The 19924-nt window shown below is 45.7% G+C and overlaps 1 long non-coding RNA gene across 1 annotated transcript; it reads right to left on the bottom strand.

The window, feature by feature from the left end:
• Nucleotides 1-409: 409 nt before the first annotated feature.
• LOC308673603 lies at nucleotides 410-5160 on the bottom strand. The gene is made up of 3 exons (XR_014027687.1): nucleotides 5141-5160; nucleotides 3376-3499; nucleotides 410-1029 (listed from the first exon to the last, which is right to left on the bottom strand). It is a non-coding gene; the product is annotated as an uncharacterized lncRNA (long non-coding RNA).
• Between the last annotated feature and the right edge of the window lie 14764 nt (nucleotides 5161-19924).

Here is a 19924-nt window from a genome sequence, read left to right as displayed (position 1 = left end):
CTCAGAGAACACCAAGGACCCTACAGTCTTCTTCCTCATCCTCATCCTCCTCCTCCTCCTCCTCCTCCTCCTCCTCCTCCTCCTCCTCCTCCTCCTCCTCTCCACAAACCCCACTCCCTTCTAGGACTGATGATGTTACCCAGGTGGGTCATGAAATGTCTGGAAGAAAACTAAGCAAGCTCAGAGAGCACCAAGGACCCTACAGTCTTCCTCCTCATCCTCATCCTCCCCCTCCTCATCCTCCTCTCCATAAACCCCACTCCCTTCTAGCACTGGTGATGAAGAAAACAAGAAAAACAAGCCAGCTCAGAGAACCCCTCACAGATTCCTCTGGAAGCCACTTCAGCAAACTCTTTCTGGCAAAAGTTGCCAAAATAAATAAAGCAATAAAACCCTCCAGAAAGGCAGACTCTAAAGTTTAATGGCGTTTTACGAAGCAGCCTCTCTTCATGGAGCCAAGCCTGGGCCAGAAGAGAGCCGGGTGCCTGTCAGTAGCTGCCAAAGGGGGTGGGACTTTTAGCGTTTCTCGAAACCCTGCGCTGCAATATTGACGCTAGGATTGCCATAGCAACTGGGCAAAAATAAGACCCCACTGTGGTCTAATGCAATGTTCTTGACTGGTCTGCTTCCATTCCCCGGACGCCCGACTCAGACTTGTCCTTTGCTTCACAAACTAGCCGAGCGTGCCAGATAGCCCCAGAGGGTGCCAGAAACATGGAAAGACCCATTTTGACCCGAAATGGGATGGGATGGAGACAGGACGTCCAGCTGTCTCTTTTCTAGCAATCCAGATGAAGCTCTCAGAAGGGAAAGGAGGTGACTCTGAAGCATCACCCCCATTTCCTTGGAGGCAAATTGGTTCAAAGCTCGCCCAACTGCATTCTATTTCACATCGTAGATGGTGCTCTCCAGAAAGTCTTCTCCTTGGGGCTGGGAATGGATACGGTAAGCCATCTCTGCTCCGAGCTTGGGAAGACTGTAGGAGACCTGAACGGAGTTCCTCCATTCTCTGAATTCCACAGAGAAGTACTGCAAATACCAAAGAGTGGACATCCTTTAGACCTCCAAAGGTTATTTCTCGTTGATTTGGACAGTAAACCAAGCTCCTCTTCAATAGGGAAACTGCCACCCCCATTGACCTGGCAACATTCTTGACCACAATTATCTAACCTCAACTTTAAAACCTTCAGTCGAAGGGAAACTCACCCTTTACCTCTCATTGTGACCTTCTACTTCACTTCTGAAGGTCACATATTCTGGAAGGTTACTCTTGATCCCAGCGAAGGAGTTGTCTCTTCTAACCTCTGCCCATCAAATTCTCTAGAGCAGGGCTCCTCAACCTTGGCAACTTTAAGACTTGTGGACTTAAAATCCTAGAATTCCTAGGCCAGCTTTGCCAGTGGAAGTCCACAAGTCTTAAAGTTGCCAAGGTTGAGGAGCCCTGCTTTAGACCAGCAGAGGTCCAGCTGTTCTAAGTCAAGGACACGTGGCCAAAACGTTGGTCTTTCGGCTCGCTTCTGGTTTCCTTTCTCCCAATTTTTCTCCCTGGCTCTTCCTCATAGTCTCACTCCAGCCTTCCTCCCTCCCTCCCGATTCATGCACACCTAGCAGAACTTTTGACGATGCAAATTAACAACACACACACACACACACACACCGCACATCACACACACACACACACACCTCCCCCCTCCCCCTCCCAACCAACTCCACCCCATCCACCATCTCAGACATGGCAGAAGGGAATGAACAAATTGAAAAGGAATATCCTCGCTGCTCAGCCCCAGAAGCATTAATTACACCACACCGAGTGATGGACATCCAGCTCCCCGAAGCCTTTGCATAATTATTCGTGCTAATAGCCCAATGGCAGCTCTCCCCTTCCTCCTCCTGCTTCTCCGGGGCGGGAGGGGGAGGGGAGAGACAATTTAATTGAAGAATGCGTGAACATTTCAAGGAAGAGAGCCAAGGATCTTCGAGCAGAAGGGGCTGAGAGCAAATTGTCAACATGATGCCTTTGGTGGGGAGGGGAGTGCGTGGCCCCCACCACCACCACCAAGCATGGCGGACCTTGGTCTCTGTTTCACCAGAGCGGAAGCTGGCTTTCTCATGCTTCCCCCAAGCTCCTGCTCTCCAGAGGGTATGATTACCCCAGTATAATGAGATTTCAAATTCCAATTGAAAACAGAGCTGGAGGGGACCTTGGAGGTCTTCTAGTCTAACCCCCTGCTCAAGTAGGAGACCCTATACGATTTCAGACAAATGGCTGTCCAGTCTCTTCTTACAAGGCTCCAGGGACGGAGCATCCACAGCTTCTGGAGGCAAGCCATTCTACTGGTTGATTGTCCTCATTGTTGGGAAGTTTCTCCTTAATTCCAGGTTGCTTCTCTCCTTGATTAGTTTCCATCCATTGTTTCTTGTCCTGCCTTCTGGTGCTTTGAGGAATACTGAAGACTTTAAGGAAACAAGGAATCGTTCAAGTAGATAGAATCCAGGAGCTAGCAGGAACGATTAACCCCTTTCCTATGCCTGGATTTTGCCCTCTGAATGCCCCCTCCCCGCTGCCAGGAGAGGTGTCCAAGCGAAGAAGAAGAGACATTTTTCATCTGTCATTGGCTGGTGTTTGATCTTTTCGGTTAAAAAAACTCACCTTGCAAAAGATGGAGAAAACAATTCCCAGCTCTGCTAAAGAGAATCAGCATGGATGGTCCAATAATAATCAAAGTTTGCTAATAATCAATAGATGGTCGTCGCTGTTTTATCCATCCCCAGGCTCAGAATCCATATTTCAGCCTTATTTTTATTAGGAGGCTAAGCTAAGTCTTAATGACTTGGCTTGTATAATGCACTAAGCTGTGGTTTACTTAACCACAATCTGCTGAATAAAACTCCTTTGCCTGATCTTAGTCATTTGTTAAGCCAGAAAGCCTTGCTCTGGGTCTTGTGAGAACCTCATCAATATGGTGGGCGATGTTTGGCTTGCTGTGTGATATGAATTTGGCCATTTGTTTTGTAAACATGATAGATGGTTCACGCATGGTTATTTGAACATAGCCAATTATGGCTTTTACCACTGCAATATTCTGCAAACCGTAGCTTGGGAAAAAGGCTGAATTTAGTCTCACGCTCACTTTCTCTTTCTCTCACTCTTTCGTGTGCACTCACACATCAACACACAGCCCAAGGATGCATTTCTATGCTGTAATGTAAGCATTATCCATCCTGAGAGCAGATCATTAAACTGGCAGATGGCCGGGTGTCCCAGCGAGGCAAGGTTAAAAGTACAGAACCCTTGAAACCACTAGGGTGGCTGGCTGAGGAATTCCGGGAGCTGAAATTCACCCATCTTCAAGTTGGCAAGGCTGAGAAACAAACCTTGTCAACAACTCAAATCCAGCAGGTCAAATGCAGCACCACGGACAGCTCCCGGCTGAGTGCAGCACTCTGGACAGCTCCCATTGCCACATGTCCTCCAGCTGGACAGAAGCTATTAAGTGACCTACAGCAGATCAACAGTCCCAGGTGACCATCACGAGGGTGGTGCAAGAGGTGGTTGTGCAAGCAGGGTCACAAATGTCAACCGGGTTCCTCTCTCGCACTAAGCCATGAGTTGTCTAATTCTGATTTCTTGAATAAATCACCATGCACTGAGCCTACTAAAGCAGAAGCAAATGACATTATGGTTTAGCCTGATGTATCAACCAGGCTGCTGAGATTTGGGTCCCTGGCGTGATGGAAGTTGATTCCTTGTGGCAAGCGTAAGCTCAGAAGATCTATGATTTGCTAAAATCCCAATTCTTTATTCTACAAAGAAGCTCAGGAGTTCTATTCAGCAAAGGATCTCAGCAAATCAATTACAGGTTTATTCAACCTTTGATATTTTTAGGAGCTTTTCTAAAAGGAAAAGGGAAAAAGGGTTCTTCACCCAATGGCTTTGGTCTGAAAAGGACAAGAAAAGTTAGACTTGGCTAATAACTGGATCGGAGGTGACCAGAAATGTCCAGAGTCATAGGCTCACCTGGAAAAGAAGAAAGAAAGAAAGAAAGAAAGAAAGAAAGAAAGAAAGAAAGAAAGAAAGAAAGAAAGAAAGAAAGAAAGAAAGAAAGAAAGAGAGGGAGGGAGGGAGGGAGGGAGGGAGGGAGGGAGGGAGGGAGGGAGGGAGGAAGGAAGGAAGGAAGGAAGGAAGGAAGGAAATCTTTCATTCCATCATGCTATCTTGTTGCCAGGAACACAACAAAGGTTGTGTTTAGAAATTTGACCCCAAGATGTCCTTACTGTTTTTAAATAAAGAAAACAAGTAAAATGCACTCTTCCCTTTCGCCTGACCAGAAACTGACATGGTGCAATTAAGAAAATCTAGTCAAGAAGTAGTAATTTCTACTTCATACCCATCAGAAGTAAAAACAGCTGGACCTGCAGTGGAGGAAGCCTGTCATTAAGTGCAAAAAAAAGAGTAAAAAATAAAACCCAGAAAGAGAAGCCCTTAAAAGCATCAGGAGCACATCACCCATTTGCACGAGCCTTTCAAAAATAATACCTCAGGTTTGCGCCTGAGCAAACCCAGGGCTTCATTGCAAAAGGTCAGAATTCAGCTGAGCCCTTCCAAACATGAGCCTGGGATTTCCACAAGCCCTGGGGCTATTAGGGAGGAGCCGCCTTCACCCTCTTTCTCTCACACAAATTAGCTAAACTTTGCTGTCTCTTGCTGCTCTGGAATGCAGCCCCTCCCTTCTGGGAATCCAGACTACATTCCACCACACTAACAAAGAAATGTAGAAAACAGATGGCAGAAAAAGAATGCATACACTCAAACATGCAAACACACACACAGAGAGAGAGGTGCAATTATATATATATATAATTCCCCTCTCTTGGATTCTGCATCACAAAGCAACTTCTCTATTTATTCCTTCATTTCATTTAAAGTCGTTTCCAGCCTTCCAGCCTTAATTTGCCATCGTGTTTTCGCAATTTGTTCAAACCGGGAAGTAGGTCCTTTTTTCATTCATAATGTTGGGGTCTCCCGGTCTCAGCTGGGTTGAGCAGAATGAAAATCAGGGTTCCTCAAAGCCACTGACTAATGGGGAGATCCTACAAATTGCCCCCAACGGTGAGATCTAATCAGGTCACCCTTGCTTACCCATCTCAATTCATCCAGTGGGAATTTCGTTGCTTCCTCTAAAATTGGAGCTTTTGCGCTGCATCAAAGCCAGACGAACATCCCAGGAGAAGAATCTGCTTAATAGGCCACGTTTCTCTTTAGCAGTTGCTATCTGCACCCCAGTTGCTTTCCATGGAGGTCTCAAGGCAATGTTAAAAGCAACGCAGGCTTTTAAAACCAGGTCTGTTTCTCCGCCTCAACAGAGAGCTGAAGTTAACACATCTTCAGCTAAAGATTTACTTTCTTTGGTTGCTAGAAAAATCACCCTTCAGCCAACATCAGTCCCCCTCCCAAACAGCTTCCAGAAATAAGCCAGAGAGGCGATGTTCTTGTGGTTAGAAGCTAAAAGGAATAGCATAAAAGGAAAAGCGACGTCCAAGGCAAAAAAAAAAAAATAAGGTCTTACACGGAAAGCAAGACTCAGCAGAAGCAGCTGAGTTAACCTATATTTTTTTTCCTCGATATGTGATTCTTCAGTTTTTACAGTCCCAGATCCTTGATCTTCTTCCTAGAATCCTAGACCTGGAAAAACACACTGAGGCATTCTGCTTTAATTAAATACAGATATAAATCTAACCAGTCTAAAGATTCGTCCTGGTCTTGAAAGGGGAGCTCCAAGCAGGCTATATGCAGGTCACTTGGGATGGAATGTGGTCTGGAATCCCGAGAGGGAGGGGCTGCTTCCCAGAGGGCAAAGAGGCAGCGGAGTTGGGAATGCCTGGCAGGCACGAAAAGGGCAAAGAGGGTCCCTCCGCAGCAGTTCACAGAGTATAACTACAGCTGTGCAGTTATCGTTGCTTTAGTCTGGCAAGATTCTGTCCCTAGGCAGACAACAATTAAAAAAAAACCCCACTACTGAGAAGTAACTCCACAACTCATCCTGGGCTCCTCGGGCCACACGGTGCTGCCTTCCAGTTTATATGCTGGATAGAGGTGGGATTGAAGAGAGGAGGATTGGAGAGAATAGGTAGGGTGGTCTGGAGGATTTGCAAACCAGGAAATAGTTTGGCGGTTGCAGCAAAACCAGTAAGGAAGAAGAGAGGAGGAGAAGGGGGAGGAGCCCCTCCCAACCTTAACGGAGAGCATACAGCAATGCCTGCATATTTTTTTAAAAAAAAATCCAGCCCTCAACCCTCCTGCGTCCCACCCCCACCCCCCAATGGCCAGGAATATCATTATCCTGTAATTATTCGATCCAACATCTTAGGCCCATTGAAATATTCATAGTTGACTAGTAACTGGAAGGGAAAGAAGCGAATGACCTTCACCATTATCTCAGCATCGGTTGGACACCATTCTTGGGAATCCTGAACTCTTATTGCGGGGGGGGGTGTCTCCATGTGTTGCTACCAGAACATTCCTGCGTAGGTCCCAGGCAGCGGCTGGGCCCAAGCGCTCCCGTTCTCTCGTTCTCGCTCTTTAAGAAAAAAGAGAGAAAACCTTACATACAGAAATGTACAGGAAGTCCTCGAATTACGATCACAATTTCTGTTGTTAAGTGAGACCTCGGTTAAGCGAGTTTTACCCCATTTTACGACCTTTCTTGCCACAGTTTCTAAGCGAATCACCGCAATTGTTAAGTTAGTAACACGGTTCTTAAGTGAATCTGGCCTCCCCCATGGACTTTGCTTGTCAGAAGAACGCAAAAGGGCATCAGTGGCCCCGGGGACGCTGCAGCCATCATAAGTACGGGCCAGTTGCCCAGCGTCTGAATTTTGATCATGTGATCCTGGGGAGGCTGCATCGGTCGTAAGTGTGAAAAATAGTCATAAGTCACTCTTTCCAGAGCCGTGGCGACTTTGAACGGTCACTTAATGAACTGTTTTAACGTGAGGACTACCTGTACTCATAAATCTCCCAGTTACTTAAGAATACTACCCTTCCAGACGTTCCCTTGTGGCTGGCATACTGTGGTTTCATGGAGGTCAGCCTTTTTATCAATAGGGAAGTAAGGGGAAATTAAACCTGTGTAGTTAACACATGCCGTGCACATTTTTAACTCGTCCTTCAGGTAAAAGACCGAGCGAGCGGTAGAAGGGAGAGGTGATTTATGGAGATTGTTTGGAAGGGAGATCTCTCCGGTCTTCTGGCATCTTTTAGGGGCAGTCATAAAAGGGCATCATATCCATGTTAATTGTCGTCTTCTTCAATTTCCAATCTCCCATCTCTAATTCAGACGAACGGGAGTTTCTACGAAGCCTGCGGATCTTACAGAAATGAAATTAATCTTTGAAGTGCCCTTATCCAAAACGGAGCTACGATAGAAGACAAGGCTGTAATGTAGAAAATTCTGAGCATCCTGTTTCCAACTACCAGGCAACCTTCCCTTCCCTTCCCCCCACCCCCCCAACCCCGGCCTCACCACCCCTATTTTTTTTTCCTGAAAAGATGCATGGATGGACCCACAGCTCGGGTCGCGACGAATCAGCTTTTGGTGTTTAATAGTTGCTGATCGAAGCATCAAGGCAGCGCCAACAAATTACACACTGCAACGTGCAATGCAGTCAGGGAAATGCAGTGGTCCTGTAGAGAAGACGACCTTGACAGAAAGATGCAAAGAGCTACATAGGCAAAAGGGACTGAAATGTTTCTTTGAAGCTCACAGAAATGAGACGACATCAGGAGAGGCTCAGAGAGACCCTCTCCTGATTCACTGGAGTACAAGACAGAGGAGGAGGAGGAGGCAGGGGGCTGGACTAGAAGATCTCCAAGGTCCCTTCCAGCTCTATTCTATTCTAAAGGAAGAGAAGAACAGAAAGAAAGAAAAACCCCAACTTGCAAGATCCGTTATTATCGCCTAATCTCCATCAAAGTGGTTTTAGCCTTCTTCCAGAGTTGAGATATCCTGGTCTGGTTTAGCTCATAGGGCTGGGAGGTCCCATCTTTTAAGCACCTGGGCAATATCTCAGGGGTGATCAGATGAGGAGGCCATCAGGATTGTGAAGCTATTGGAGGCTACATCTTAAGGAGGACCCTTGAAATAGCAGCAAATGGATGTTGGTCTTTCAAAACCTGAAACTCAACATGCAGTTCTTAGACCAGGGACATGGAGTGGACCCATGGTCCAGGTTCTTCTCTGCTGCTCCTAGATGACAGCTGGAACCAAAAGCTGGAGAAGAAGGGAGCCAGCTAAAAATTAGGAGAAGCTTCCTAAGACAACAAGGTGTTTGACGAAAGGACTTATAATTATAATAATAATTATAATAATTATAATAATAATAGAGTTGGAAGGGACCTTTGAGGGCATCTAGTCCAACCCCCTGCTCCGGCAGGAAACCCTATACCATTTCAGACAAATGGCTGGCCAGTCTCTTCTTAAAAACTTCCAGTGCTGGAGCACACACAACTTCTGGAGGCAGGTTGTTCCACTGGTTAATTGTTCTAACTGTTAGGACATTTCTCCTTAGTTCCAGGTTGCTTCTCTCCTTGACTAGTTTCCATCCATTGCTTCTTGTCCTGCCTTCGGGTGCTTTGGAGCATAGCTTGACTCCCTCTTCTTTGGGGCAGCCCCTGAGAGATTGGAAGACTCCTATCCTGTCACCCCTCGCCCTTCTCTTCATTAAACTAGACATGCCCAATTCCAGCAAGCGTTCTTTCATGGTGGCCATTGTTCCACCACCTCCTTGGGCCCCAGAATTAACCTTTCCAGCCCCGTGCTTTCTGCCTCCCCACGGGCAAGGCAGGAGTGGTGGGGAGCCGTCACACGTGGCCGAGCCCCCTTTTGTATCTAAAATGTGATTTCAGAAACGCATATCTTTCAATAGCCAGGCTGCTTTTTTCTGAATGTTTGCTTCTTTTGAGGCCCTTATTGATTTGTTTTGCTTCACCCTATTGATCTCTTCCCTTGCCATAAAAACTCTGGCTGCTGCATTTGCTGCTGGCCTTTGCTGTGATGATTGGTGTGGTTATGCAAATAATAACAGATGTCATTCTTCCAATGATGTGATCCTTGCCATCCCTGCAATGGTTTCATAATAGGTGTGGACATCTTGGTGGCCTCCAACAGATGCTTTGACCCAGTTTGAAAGCTTTAAAGGGAGGTTCCCTGGGGGAGCTGCTTTTCTGTTTTTTAATTCGATTATCTGCCATCAAGTTGTTTTTGACTCCTAGCAAAAACATAAGACAGATTTTCTCCAGGATGTACTTCTCCAACCTGGTCCTTCAGCTCTTCTGACAGGCATCCGTTGCCACCGTAACTGAGTCCTTCGGCTAGCTGCTGATAATAATAATAATAATAATAATAATAATAATAATAATAATAATAATAATAATAATAATAATAATAATAATAATAATAGAAGAAGAAGAAGAAGAAGAAGAAGAAGAAGAAGAAGAAGAAGAAGAAGAAGAAGAAGAAGAAGAAGAAGAAGAAGAAGAAGAAGAAGAAGAAGAAGAAGAAGAAAAAGAAGAAGTTGGAAGGGACCTTGGAGGTCATCTAGTCCAGCCCCCTGCTCAGGCAGGAAACCCTATACCGTTTCAGGCAGATGGCTGTCCAGTCTCCTCTTAAAAACTTCCATCCTCTTCCTCTCTTTCCTTCCGCCTTTTCCTGTGTTATTATGGGCTTCTAGTTTCTGGAGAAGGTGCCTCATAAACCACCATGAGACCCAGCAGCAACTTGGAGGGACTCAATCACAGTGACCATGAGGGAACCATTGGAAGACCTTGAGGAACCAGGCTGGGGACTGATCTTCCTGCAAAAAAAAAATCTATTCATGTGTTCACCAAGACCATACCAACCTGATGGCACATAATCAATAGGTGTGGGGTTTTGTGCACATGGATTGTATTATTGTTGTTCTGGAATGCTTCCGAAATGATTTTCCTCAAGAGGAGCAGAGAAATGTAGTCAGATGGACAGGATTGCACGGGGTGTCTCTCTACTCCACCTGTAGACTTATTTTATTTATTTTATTTATTTTAATTCCATTTAGGACATCCATCAACCTTTCCCACCAAACCGGCTTCCTTTCAACCATTCATGCAGGAATAATTGTCTAGGAATCTTTCAAGCCCAGACCGCATCTTGAGATAACTCTAATGTTGTGTATGCAACAGCGCTACTTATACCACCAGGTGGCGCTGTACCGGGACTGATGCGGATTGGGCTATTTCTCGGCGGGAATACCAGGTTCAAATGGATTGGCCAGGTGGATACCTGGCCAGGTATATATAAGGACTCAGGTAACCCCAAAACCTCAGTACAGTTCTACCATCAATAAAGAGCTGCTATGCTGTACTCATCGGTCTGGCGTCATTCCATGCGGTCTAGAACCCACTACACAATATCTAACCTGGTTAATAATCCCAGTTTGTGGAAGGACCCAGTCGCTTCTCCCTCCCTCCCTCCATCTTCCATTCCTTAATCAGCCAAGATTCCCCCTCCCCCTTTGAAGCTATTTTTCAATCCATCAAAGACCGCAGGGAGGGAGAAAATGAGGCAAGGCTGAGTGGCAGATAAATAACTTTAAAAGGTTTCTGAATGGATGGATGACGGAAGGACCAGGGTGGGTGTCAGGCCCGCCATTCACCGGCCCCACGTTCAGCCGCGCAGCGTCTGGCAGGCAAATTTATCCCAAGCTGGTGCTGCTGATCAGCCACCTAATGAATAAGTTAGTGAGGTTGCCACTGTGGAATCAAAGCAACACCTTGCAGATGTGAGGCTCATAAGAAAGAGGCCCAGCTTCTACGTCAATCCCCAGAATAGAGGAATGGATGAGGGAGAGGAGGGCACTCACAGAGGTGGCACACATCGATTGCTTGAATTAGAGAGGGGAAAAAAAGAATATGATCCTGCTTATTTGGTTTCTACTTGGAAACCACTTCTGGACTTTGTGCTCAAGACAGTGACTTCCTTTGGATGTTCTGGATTAAGCTAGTCGGTCTTTATAGACATGTCCAGGGGTAGGCAACCTTGGCTCTTTTATGACTCGTGGACTTCGACTCCCAGAATTCCTGAGCCAGCCATGCTGAGGGGAAAGGGAGAGGTGAGCCATGCTGGCTCAGGAATTCTGGGAGTTGAAGTCCACGAGTCATAAAAGAGCCAAGGTTGCCTACCCCTGGACGTGGCTAATGCTTGTTAAGTTGGTAAAATAAAACGTTGAGGTTCCATTTTGCCTTGTGCTTCACTGAAAAAAGTTGGAAGTCAGTGGGTTTTTTCCTCCTCTTCCTCACTTATTATTATTATTATTATTATTATTATTATTATTATTATTATTATTATTATTATTATTATTATTATTTATTATCATTATTACTTATCCTTCCCCTCTCTTTCCCTTTCCCATTTCCCTAGCCTAGTACTTTTATTTACAATCGTACTTTATGCTATGATAATCTTAATTTTTTTTAAAAAACGGAAGGAAAAAAAAAAGAAGAAATAGGCAGAGCTTGAAACACACTCCCATGGCTGGATGTCTTCGTAGGACATTACTGGTTCTCGGGGGGGGGGGTCCCCTACCCTTTCTCTGAATGTGGGGGAGACGAAGCTAAAGAGTGGGTCACCATCTATGCAACCGTGAACAGCCAAAAGGATAAGTCAGGGAAAGTCATGTGAATGAATGGGTAGTTCAGTGGCGGGATTCAAATATGTGGACAACCGGTTCTCTGTGTGGATGCTGCTTCCGGAGGTCCATTTTTAACTCCCTGTAAACCGCCCTGAGTCCTCAGGGAAAGGGTGGTATATAAATGCAATAAAATAAATAAAATAAATAAATAAATTTTGCACCTGGAAAACAAAAAATTAGCTGCCGGTTCTGCCGAACTGGTGCAAACCAGCTGAATCCCACCACTGGGATAGTTCCTTTCTATCAACCACCCTGTCTGAGCTAGCATGTTGCATTAAGCCCTGGTTTGTTTTAAGGAGGGTTGTGCATACCAACCACACCACAGGAAAAATTGAATATTATAGAATAGAATAGAATATTATAGAATAGAATAGAATAGAATAGAATAGAATAGAATAGAATAGAATAGAATAGAATAGAATAGAATAGAATAGAATAGAATAGAATAGAATAGAATAGAATAGAATAGAATAGAATAGAATAGAATAGAATAGAATAGAATAGAATGGAATGGAATGGAATGGAATGGAATGGAATGGAATAGAAATCTTGGAGGTCTCCTAGACCAGCCCCCTGCTTAAGCTGGAGAACCTACACCGTCTCCGACAAGGGACTGTCCAGCCTCTTCTTAAAAATCTCCAGTGATGGAGCGCCCACGATTTCTGGTGGCAAGCTGTTCCACTGGTTAATTGTCCTCACTGTCAGGAAGGAGGCAAGCCATGAGCTGCAAATCATAGGACCTTGGTTGCACAGGAACTAAGCCCAATGCATAAAAAGCATATTTTTTTTCTGTTGCTGTTGTGGTGAAGATAAAAGAGAGGGAGCTCTGAAGACGTAAAGTCTTCTACAAGGATTGCCTTCTTTTCCTTTCCCTCCGCCCCGCTTCTTCCTTCGGTGCTGCCTCTAAAGAAACTCTCCGGTTTCTACTTTGTAAATTGGGCCTTCCAGCTGAATTCTCCTTGTTGCAGCAAACTGTGAAGTCCACGCAGCTTAAAGTTGCCACAGTTGAGAAGCCCTGGGCTAGGAGAACAGACTTAGTATGGCCAACCAGGTCAATACAATCTTCAGCAAAAGCTCCACAATTCCCATCTGATGGGTGAAAGTCTGAACGAGTCAGAAAGTAGAACTTGTAACATCTCCCAACGTCTCTTCTTATTCTTTCCAAATCCTTTTTTTTTTCATTTCCTGGTTCCCTTCACCCACCCTGCGCCCGTCACCTCTTTTCCCCCCACGCTCCCGCCCGACTGCCTTTAACGCCAAATAAAAATACATTCCAAATTGTACAAAATAAAACCCTAATTTTGCAATCAGAGGAAACTATGCAAATTAAGGAAATTTATGCCATTCCGTACCATTTGCATAATTTGTTCTTATCAGAGAAATTGCTTTATTTATTTTTAGTGTGACGTTCTCTACCTCCTTGCCTTAAAATGTTAGCATGGAGGTGTTATTCTCCGGTTACCGAAGACGTCTCCCCGGTTGTCACGCTAAAAATACCAGCCTAGAATAAACATACAAAACTGCCACCTCCGAAGATCCCAGTACCGCTCTTTTAACTCTTCAGGGTCCCCCACTCCCCACCCATCTCCTCCAAAGTTTCATTTCTCTAATGCTAAAGTTTACCAGGTTGCAATCTGAATTTTGCGTACGGATATATTCCTTCAGTAAGGGATGCGGTGGCTCAGTGGGGTTAGGATGCTGAGCTTGTCGATCAGAAGGTCGGCAGTTTGGCGGGTCGAATCCCGAGTGCCGCGTAGCAGAGTGAGCGCCTGTTACTCGTCCCAGCTTCTGCCGACCTAGCAGTTCGAAAGCACGTAAAAATGCAAGTAGAAAAATAGGGACCACTACGGTGGGAAGGTAACAGCGTTCCGTGCGCCTTTGGCATCTAGTCATGCCGGTCACATGACCACAGAGACGTCCTCGGACAAGCGCTGGCTCTTCGGCTTTGAAACGGAGATGAGCACCGGCCCCTAGAGTCGGAAACAAGTAGCACGCATGTGCGGGGGAACCTTTACCTTTTTATATTCATTCATCCTCATCATTTTAGCCATGGTCAATCCACTGCTGGAGGAAGCCCTCTTCCGCCTGTTTCCAACCCAGATGGTTCTGGGCTTTCTTTTGCCAATTGGACCCGCCCTATTTGCTAATGTGGTCGAACCATCTTGTTTTAGGTCTCTTTCATGGACTTTTGATCAAGTGGGATCCATTCTACGCCCACCTTGCTCCACCTGCCTCCGTTCCTCTTGCTATGTGACCAGCCCGTTTCCATTCCAATTCTTTTACTCTCTTGACGATATTGCATCCTTTCGTTTGTTCTCCAATCCATATGTGGGTCTTTCTATTTTGCCTTGTGATGCTGGGGTGTCTATTTCCATGTCTCTTTGCAGCACTCGTGGCTTTTGCGTTGATTAGTGTGTCTTTAACCACCGAGCCATCGCACACACACACCTTCTGTAGCCAGCTCTTTAAAACCTCGAAGATCAAAAAAAAAAATAGACCAAGAGAACTAGGTTAATTAATTATATTTTAAATGGTGTACTGTATTTAATGAGTTGGTACAAAGGATATTTTCATTAAATATAGTAAACCTTTTAAAATATAATTAATTAACCTAGTAGTTCTCTTGGTCTAATTTTTGGATATTTTTTTAAAGGGTTAGCTACAGAAGGGGGGGGCACGTGGTGGCTCAACTGTTAAAGATGCTGAGATTGTCAGATGGAAAGCACACAGCCCAGGTTCGAGACCCAAGCGCCGTGCGATGGCATGAGCTCCCGTTCCTTACTCCAGCTCCCGCCCACCTAGCAGTTTGAAAGCACGCAAATGTGAGTAGATAAATAGGCACCACTTCGGTGGGAAGGTAGCAGCGTTTGGTGCGCCTCATCATATAAGTCATGCTGGCCACATGACCACAGAAAATGTCTTCGGACAATGTTGGCCTTTTTGTCCAATAAATGGAGATGTGCACTGAGCAATGGAGTCGGACACAACTGGACAGGGTAACCTTCACCATAGCTACAGAAGAAGCACCTTTTCCTGAAATGAAACTATTTCAGAAGTCGTCTTTCCTGAGTTTGGAAATATGACTTCCGAATCCTGAGATTTTTCTCTCTCAGACTTTGCACCCACACATCTCATCCTGAGTTCTCTGGAAGGCTGGACTACCCTTCCCATCATGCTGCAACCAGCAAACCCTTTGCACTGATGGATTATAACAACTTCCTTTTCTGTTTCTGACACAGCGACGGTTGTAATCCCAGCGATTCAAATCTGCACTATATACAGCTTGCAATATCCTCTTTGTAATTATTTTGTGTGGTGTTTTTTTTAATTGATTGTATTTGGGAATTGCTCTGTTAGTTCTTCCTAGCTAAACAAATATACATATCTTAATTTTTTCAAAATAAAAAATGGGGCCCAATAGTGCTCTCTGCTGGCTGTTTCAGCCTTCAATCTCTGCAAGTAGGAAAAACAACAACAACAGAATTGTAGCAGAAGGAATGGAACAACATTCCTATAGATCTCTATCCACAGGCTAAGTGGGAAGGAAGGAAGTCCAAGCCCAGCTAATGCCTAGAGCCTTTGTTCAATTCCCAAAGAGCCACGGACGGATCTTAACCCTCTGATTTAATTGTTAAAAGCTTCCACTATGCAGTGCCGCAAAAGGGCAAATAGTAAGGGAAATGAAGTATGGTTTTTCCATAAAGGAGAAAAACAGCCCCCCTCTTGTTTTCTCTGGATGCCATGGTACATTTGCCCGTTTTCCAATCTTGGGAACTGGCTGGGGAATTCTGGGAGCTGAAGTTCACCGTTCTTAAATTTTGCAAAAAAACACCCATCTACAATGTGGGGAAGGGGCATCCATCCTCCTGCTGGAGAGGCCAACAGCTTTGCCTGGAAAGCTCTGCAAAATTCTCATCCTCAGACGAGTTGTGCAAATGGCAATGTCTGCTACGGAACGAACCTCCCTTGAGCTGTTGCAACACAACGCAAGTCAGCTGGTGGAAAAGCATCAGCAGAAACATTAGCGCATGGTAGAGGAGGTGGGGGGGGGAATGGATCCAGCAGGAATAAAGGAAAAAATTACAGTAATCTCAGGGTGGCATTTAAAAAGAATAACTTCCATGTTTAGTTAATCTGAAATTAATGTCACCCTGCTGTGTTATTATCGCAAGGACTGGGGGAGAAAGCTTACAGAGCCTGATTAACAATCAGAGGCCCTCATAAACAAGCATTAAAATTGCTATTCGGAGAAATGGTATGAACTCTGTAAGAGCGCAGCCCTTCCTGGACTGTATTCGTGGGAAGTAAGTGGAAAATCTTGGATTATAAGAGAAATAGGATCCGGGAAAGGGTTGGTGGGCAGGCTGGTTCTGATCTGCTAAATCTGAATGGCCACTAGATGGAAGCAGAGGGATACGGAAAACTCTTCCCAGCTCTTGAGTATCCAGTTGATTTTAAAGGTAAAGGTAAAGGTTCCCCCGCACATGCGTGCTAGTCGTTTCCGACTCTAGGGGCCGGTGCTCATCTCCGTTTCAAAGCTGAAGAGCCAGCGCTTGTCTGAGGACGTCTCCGTGGTCATGTGGCCGGCATGACTAGACGCCAAAGGCGCACGGAACGCTGTTACCTTCCCACCGTAGTGGTCCCTATTTTTCTACTTGCATTTTTACGTGCTTTCGAACTGCTAGGTGGGCAGAAGCTGGGACGAGTAACAGGCGCGCACTCTGTTACGCGGCACTCGGGATTCAACCCGCCAAACTGCCGACCTTCTGATCGACAAGCTCAGCGTCCTAACCCACTGAGCCACCGCGTCCCTCCTGTTGATTTTAGGCAGCCCCAACTACTGCTGTAGCCCTTGTCCAACCTCCATCTTTGCAATCCAGAAGACGATGTTCAAGACCAATCTGAATGCTTGAGTTAGTGGAGGCAAAACACTGGGCTCCTTTGGTGCTTTCTGAGCTTTGCCGCTTGCTTCTAGAGGCTTCCATTTCCAAACTAGGTAACGTCATCAGGAATGGGGGTTTGGGAGAGGAGGACGACTGTGGGGTCCTTAGTGCTCCCAGAATTTGCTTTTCCTTTCACGCAGAGTAGCTGTATAAGTTCAGGGACAAACCAAAGACCCCACGGTTCAACCTTGATTGACAAATGTTCTCTTCTATCGCTAAGGCCGAACAAGCAGAGTGTCATGGTTCCCATAAATGAGACCCCAAGAAGACGCAAGGTTTGAGAAGGTACGGTTTGTATCGAGAATTACTGTAGGCAAAAAAAGTTGAAACGCAGCGATGTCCCTACAAAGGAAGACTAAATGATAAATCAACCAGTTTGGTCAGAGGGGAAGGAAACAGATAAAGACTTTTCTAAGAGACTGGAAAGCACATGAAGACTTTTTGACGAAAGAAGAATAGACCAGTTTTCTTTCCAGGCCCAGGGCACCTTTGGTTTTTGAGTGATAAGATTATTATTTTTGGGGGGGGGAGAAGAGGGAGGAGGGTATTCCTGCTACGACAATGAGCTAAAGTAAGCCGGGCCCAGGCAAAACCTAATTTTGTTTGAATGAAAGGTTGATTTGAATTTAATGTGCTTCATTAAATGCTGTTAATATGGCCCCTCTTGAATTCTTCATTTCTCCTTTCAGTTCAATGGTGTAACTTGGTGACACCCTCTACCTGGAGGCGTAGAGGGGCAGGTGCAATCCTATTATTATTTTTTTAATTCCATTTATATCCTGCCCTTCTCCGAAGACTCAGGGCGGCTTACAGGCTTAGCAGTAGCCTTCATTCTATGTATATGCCTGCTTATTAGGGCTTTCACACACCCCCAAGCGGCATTATTACAAAGTCAGCTTAATTGCCCCCAACAATGTGGGTCCTCATTTTACCTACCTCGGAAGGATGGAAGGCTGAGTCAACCTTGAGCCTGGTGGGATGCGAACCTGCACTAATTGCAGGCAGCTGGTGTTACTTAAGGAGGCATTAGACCACTGCTCCACCAAGGCTCTTCCTATTGGGGGTACCCAGGGCACCCCAACTTCAGTTTAGGGCAACGTTTCCCATTCTTGGCAACATGGAAGATGGGTGGACTTCAACTCCCAGAATTCCGCAGCCAGCAGGTCAGACCAGCATAGACATCAGTTGATCCGATTGGTTGAACTTGTATAACAGCTAAGATTAGCCTAAGATTAGGCTTGATGGTTTGTGGTTCAGCGTATCAGAGGAACCTAGCCCTTGTTTTAACACTCAGACCATCACGTTAAATCAGCATTTGGGGTAACATGGGTTTAGCAGGTTATGTAATCACAGCCATTACAACCTGCTTAGGTTTAATTTGGTATTTCTCAACCTGGGCAACTTGAAAGATGGGTGGACTTCAACTCCCCAGAATTCCCCAGCCAGCCACGCTGGGGGTTGAAATCCATCTATGTTGAAGTTGCCAAGGATGAGAAAGGGAGGGAGGGAGGGAGGGAGGGAGGGAGGAAGGAAGGAAGGAAGGAAGGAAGGAAGGAAGGAAGGAAGGAAGGAAGACAATTTACTGTGCTCTGTGATGAAAAATTGGCTTTTCAACCTGCATCCAGAAATCTCTGCTCAGCACTTCAAGCTCCTACAGGCGGAGGCCCTTGCCAAAGTGCCTGCACTTTAGCAAATTGGAAGAAAATTGGTTTTGATTTCACCAAGTTATGAGCCTCCGAAAACGACATACTTAGCATGCACCAGAGTTAACTGCTGTTGTGCAGCCTCGCCACTCCATTAGCATATTCGTTTTCCATTTCATTAGCTAAGTGTGGCAAACGGGTTTTGGTTTTTTTGTTTTTTATTGTTCCTGTTAATTATTTCAGCTACAGACATTATTATTTTCCCTTTTGGGGAAAAAAAATCGGCCTCTTTCAGGGATTTGTCATTCTTGTAGCAACGGATGGCCACCGGTGGGACTTCGTCTGCTATCCTTCGCCCAAAGCATCGTGTCCGATCCTAAGTGAAAACATCCGCTAAGAAAGATTTTCCCAGAAGCAATGGAAATGATATTCCAGGTGGGGATATCCTCGCTTGCTTACCTCTGTGGCTAATTTCACAAAAAGACCCGCTGACGGCTAGCATTGAACGGGGGGGGGGGACATTTCTTACTGTAGCGATGTGGTGAGAACTGTTTTAGCAAAGGAGCTGTATACGTGGACCTCGTATTCTGCTGCTAAGCGATGCTTTGCCCCATTTTACGACCTTTCGTGCCACGGTTAAGTGAATTTGGGTTCCCCAACTGACTTTGCTCATCAGAACGTCACAAAAGGGGATCACATGACCCCGGAACACCGCCAACCGTCATAAATTTGAACCAGTTGCCAAGGGTCTGAAATTTGAGCACGTGACCACGAGGATGGTATATAATAGTCATAGTAGCAATAGCACGTAGACTTATATACCGCTTCACAGTGCTTTTACAGCCCTCTCTAAGCAGTTTACAGAGTCAGCATCTTACCCCCAAGCAATCTGGGTCCTCATTTTACTGACCTCAGAAGGACAGAAGGCTAAGTAGACCTTGAGCTGGCCAGGATCGAACTCCCAGCGGTGGGCAGAATCAGCCTGCAATACTGCATTCTAACCACTGCGCCACCACCACTCCTCTATAAGTATGAAAAGCAGTCATAAATCATAAGTCCTGTCACTTTTCTCAGTGCCGTTGTTAACTTTACATGGTCACTAAATGAATGGGCTTTCAGCTGAGGACTACTCTATGTTCTGAATCACTCCAAGCTTTGAGGAAATCCCGACGTTTCCTTGAATGAGAGACCGTTGGACGTTCAAGCTCTTGATTAGTTAATTCGCCAAGCTGTTTCCCATGTCCTGGGGCTGCTTATAAATAATGAATCTGCCCTTTGCTTATTATTTCGTTTGCCCTTTCGGGTCACCCTGAGACTCAGGAAGGAATACAGATTGTGACTTTCGGAGATCTGTTTATTAAATATCACCTCTGCCAACCTGGCACGGAGGACCTGACTCGGCCAGGCCTCTTCAAGCTGCCGAAGCAAAACTGGCAGGAGATCTCCCATCCCAAGGCTGGCGCAGACTTTTCTGGAGCTCTGGGCCCTGGACTGGAAAAGGTCAAGCTGCACAGAAGGAGCGCCCCACATTCCTCTTTCCCGGTGCAGAAAAATGAAGGGCTGAAATGGACTTGAGTTATCGATTTGGGGGTCTGGCTTTGTGGGCAAAGTGGT

This window comes from Vipera berus (genome assembly GCF_964194415.1).
Source record: "Vipera berus genome assembly, chromosome: 12".
Lineage (NCBI taxonomy): Eukaryota > Metazoa > Chordata > Lepidosauria > Squamata > Viperidae > Vipera > Vipera berus.
This window is presented reverse-complemented; position numbering and strand designations above follow the sequence as displayed.